The sequence below is a fragment of the Notamacropus eugenii genome, chromosome 5, assembly GCF_028372415.1.
Source record: "Notamacropus eugenii isolate mMacEug1 chromosome 5, mMacEug1.pri_v2, whole genome shotgun sequence".
In the NCBI taxonomy this organism is placed as follows: Eukaryota; Metazoa; Chordata; class Mammalia; order Diprotodontia; family Macropodidae; genus Notamacropus; species Notamacropus eugenii.
In genome coordinates this window covers 193,475,236-193,479,973 of record NC_092876.1, presented here as the reverse complement: position 1 = coordinate 193,479,973, position 4,738 = coordinate 193,475,236, and the positions used below count along the sequence as shown (strand labels likewise).

General features: G+C 37.8%; 1 protein-coding gene across 8 annotated transcripts in view; it reads left to right on the top strand.

Moving 5' to 3' along the window:
• ATP8A2 (ATPase phospholipid transporting 8A2) overlaps positions 1-4,738 on the top strand; it is a 761,757-nt gene that overhangs the window by 163,555 nt on the left and 593,464 nt on the right. The window lies entirely within an intron of this gene.

Below are 4,738 nucleotides of genomic sequence, written 5' to 3'. Positions count from 1 at the left end.
AGAAGGCTTCTCCCATTAGGCTCTTTGCAATCACTTCTCATGGACACAAGAGAGGAAAACCTATTATAGATTATTTACCATCCATAAACGTTGGGCTTGCATATATCTTGACAGCAAACTTTTTGAATCAGGCCTTTTCTTAACACATTTAGTGCTCAGGGATGCAAGTGACCCTCTGGTGCCTGCTCCCAGTGGACTTTTTTTGATGCATTGTTTTATTTATTAAATGCCTCTCTCTGGTGAAAATGTTTTATATATTGTAAGGATGGATTCCTGTCCTGTCATTTTCCATTGCTAACCATTTTACACTTCAGTTAGAAGAGTTTTTTTTTTCCTCAACTGAAAGATTTGCTGTAAATGTGAAGATATTGAATTAACAGGAGAAATAGCTAACTTTTTAAAGAAAACCCCTATTTTCCTTTGAGCATGTAAAGTAAAATGGGAAGAAAACAGGATACTAACGTAGCACATGACATTCTTATAAAATGACATTCTAATAAAATGACATTCTTATAAAAATAATCAGGTATAAGAGGAATTTCCTTGGAGAGACATATCAAAGAGGGTATAGATAATACATTTTAAAGTTGTGTAGTTAGCTAAGAAATAGATTTGCTCTCCAAAAGACATTATATGCTTGAATAAAGATAGCAAACCTGAGGTATATTTTTTAAAAAATAGAAGTTTGGACACCATGTTCATGCACATAATAGAGGGTCACTCTTCAGCATATACTAAGAAAGCATGAAAGGGGATATTTGTATATATTATAATACATAGCCTGGGCCTGTGACCACAAAATTAGGTAGCAAATATTGGGGAGAAAACATCTGGTCATGGAAGGACACTTGCTCACACACTGGTAACTTTAAGGATTATAGAACTGCTCAGCAGCTGGCAGCAGTTTAGGTAAAGTCAAGTTGAGTATTTAATGCCTATGTTTTTTCCATCTCCCCATACCTCACCCCTTCCCTTAAGATTTTGGTTGCTATGATACAAAATTGCTAAAAGTGACTATAGAATGTGTTACCTGTTCTTTGGACTAGTGAGATTTCCTTTGACAGTCAGAAAGGATGTATGGAACACTTACTGTGTGCCAGGCACTGTGCTAACCTCTACAGCCTCTTGCTCTGAGGCTTGCCTTTCCCTAAACACCCATTTTAAGCAGGACACCCGGGCTGACTAGGTCTTCATTACCCTTCAGGCTGTATATCTGACTCACTGGTTCTGGTCTCCCATGTTACAGAAATCTTTTCATTCTGTAAGTTCACACCATCCCTAGACTTTTCACATTGCAAGCATCCTTCCCTCCTGTGGTCTCTTCCTCCAATTGCCTAGTTCCTGTCAGAACCTTCATTTTCAGGGGGATACCCAGGTCAGCCATGTCTTCATTTCTCTCCAGGCTGCACTCTTGTCTCTCTGGACTTTCCTGTATGTGTATCCAGTCCTCCCACACCCTTCATTTTTAGTATTCTTTTATGTGTTGCTTTACTCCATTGAAGTGTGACCTCCTTGAGGTCAGGTACTGTCTTTCTACTTGTATTTATGTTCCTGGTGCTTAGTATAGTACCTGGCACAAATAAACCTGTTTGACTTGACAGAGAATGGCAAAACCCCAGTTCTTGCCCTCAAGGAGATCACATTTTAATGAAGGAGACAGCAAAAAGTTGTATACTACAAACAAGTTATGTATAGTGTAAATGGGAGGTAATCTCAGAGGGAAGCAAAATGAAGGAGACCTGGAATGAAGGTCGGATTTGAGCTGAGTCTTGGAGGAAGCCAAGAGGTGGAAGTACAGAGAGAAAACATTGAAGGCAGGAAGGGAATATCCAGTGAAAATATAGGGCCTAAGGAACTCTGGTCCTGAAGATGGCAGAGGCCAGGACCCAGCAACTTTAAAATAATACCTCAATTCAAATTTTGTAGTTCAGAGTCAACAAAAGGTCAGAGGGAGACATTTTTCTAGCCAGAGACAATTTTAAGAGATCTGCAGCAATGGTCTGTAACACTGGAGTGAGTGCAGGCCAGGACCACCAGCAGAGGGCCTTGGACATGGTCACATAGCAACAGTTATAGCAGCAGTTTTGGGAGCTCTCAACCTGGAGATGGTAAAGGAGTCAGGTGACTAATAATAAGAGATTGCTGAAGTGTAATTGATATGCTGATTGGCAACTCTATTGCCCATAAGTAGTTCTGGGTCACGGTCCTAGGATAGAAAGGAGTGCTTCTGGTCAGTCAAAAAAGTAGGGGCCCTGGTGACAGTTCCAGGGCCAAGAAGTGTGCTAGCACTTAGGACTGCAAGGAAACAAGAACCTTTCCTGGATAAAGACCAGAGTATAGACCAGGAGATCAAGTGACCACACTTCCCCAGATCATACCATATTGGAAACTCCAAAAACACCCTCAGAACTAGCTCTGAAAACATCAGCACAAAATAGTCTAAAGTTTGGAACAGTGCCTCCTCACTTGAGGTTTGCAGAGCCCAACTTTAAAATAAAGTTCAAAATCAAAAAATAGACTGTGAAAATAAGCAAACAACAACAAAAATAACTTGACCAGAAAAAGAGATTATGGTGGCAGGGAAGACAAAGATATAGACTTAGAAGAAAACAATGTGAAAACAACTACAAGCAAAGTTTCAAAGAAAAATGTTACTTGGACCTAAGCCCAGTAAGAATTCCTGGAAAAGTTAAAAAAAAGAGAGGAGTGATAGTAAAATTGAGAAAAGAAATGAGTAATGCAAGAAAAATATGAAAAAATGAATTAACAGATTAGTAAAAGAAGCACAAAAAATACTGAAGAAAGCAACATCTTAAAAAACAGAATTGGCCTAATGATAAAAGAGGCCCAAAAATCCACTGAAGAAAACAATTTCTTAAAAATTAGAATTAGGTAAGTGGAAGCTAAAGATTCTTTGAGACTTCAAGAAACAGTTAAAAAGAACGAAAAAATAGAAGAAAATGTGAAATACGTAATTGGAAAAACAACTGACCTGGAAAATAGCTTGAGGAGAGATAAGGACAGCAAGAATTATTGGGCTACCTGAAAGCTATGATCAAAAAAAAAAAAAAAGGACCTAGACATCATCCTCAAGAAATTATCAAGACAACTGCTTTCATATTCTAGAACCAGATGGTACAGTAGAATTTGAAAGAACCCACCAATCACCTCCTGAAAGAAATCCCCAAATGAAAATTCCCAAGAATATTATAGCCAAATTCCAGAACTCCAGGGTTAAGGATAAAATGTTGCAAGCAACCAGAAAGAAAAATTCAAATATTATGGAGCCACAGTCAAGTTAACATAAGATACAGTAGCTTGAATATGATATTCCAATAGGCAAAGGAGCTAGGACTACAACCAAGAATCACCTACTCAACAAAACTGAATATAATCCTTCTGGGGAAAAATGGGTATCTAATGAAATACAGGATTTTCAAGCTTTCCTGTTGAAAAGACCAGAGCTAAATGGAAAAGTAAACATTCAGACAGAACACTCAAGAGAAGTATAAAAAGGTAAACATGCAAGTGAAATTATAAGGAATTCAATAAGGTTAAACTCTTTTCATCCCTGTATGGGAAGATGCTTGTAACTCCTAAGAACTTTATCATTATTAGAACACTTAGGAGTTTGCATAGACAATGGTACAGGTGAGTTGATTATGTTGGGATGATCTCCAAAAAAAGATTGTAGGGAGATAATAGAAGAAAGAGCTAAGTGATATGGTGGGGAGGAGATGATAAAAGGGAGGGCAGATTGGGGGAGGTACTTACTGATTAGAAGCAAGATTTTGAGGCGGGGGAAATGAGATGGAGGGAAATTCAGATAGTGATCATAACTGTGAATGTTAATGAGATAAGCTAAACCATAGAATGGAAGTGGTTATCGCAATGAATGGGAAATCAGAATCCAACAAGTAAGAGACACTTAGGACAGAAAGGCACAAAGAGTTGAAATAAAGGACTGGAGCAAAGTCTGTTACATTTCAGGGCTTCATGGGGAGGGATATATGAGGTTTTTTGTTTTTTCTTTAAACTCAAAAATGTTCCGAAAATGAGAGGGTTTTGTCAATTATCTAGGCTTTTGAAGTTCTCAGAGAGTAAAAAGTAAATAGTAGAATACTTTATTATGTTGTAGTAGTTGTTTTTTTGGTCGTGTCTGACTCTGTACCCCACTTGGATTTTTCTTGGAGAAGACACTGGAGTGGTTTGCCATTTTCTTCTTCAGCTCATTTTGCAGATGAGGAACTGAGGCAAACAGGGTTAAATAACTTGCCCAGGGTCACAGAGGTAGTGAGTGACTGAGACTGAATTTGAATTTATGAAGATTAGTCTTCTTGATTCCAAGTCCAGTGCTCTATCCATTGTACCACTTAGCTGTCGCAGAATGCCTAGACGCCTATGAAAATCTAATGTGTATTTGAATGGTGAATAGTGTTGAAGACGTTTGTATGTGGAAGGATTGTTAGGGCTAAAAAGTTTTCAGTGTGGTATAAGTGGCATTACTGAAATTTTTTTGGGTAAAGAAGTGGTTAATATGATATAGGAAATGTTACATTTTAATATATACTTCTCTCAAAAAACCCAAATGTTTAAAAATTATATTCTGCTTCGATGATAAATTGAGTCCAGTCCAGCAAACATTCCTTAAATGCCCACTGTGACATACATATGTTAAAGATTTTTTAAGTTCAGAAAAGCATTTAGGCATCTAATTCAGGTAGAACAGGGGTTCTTA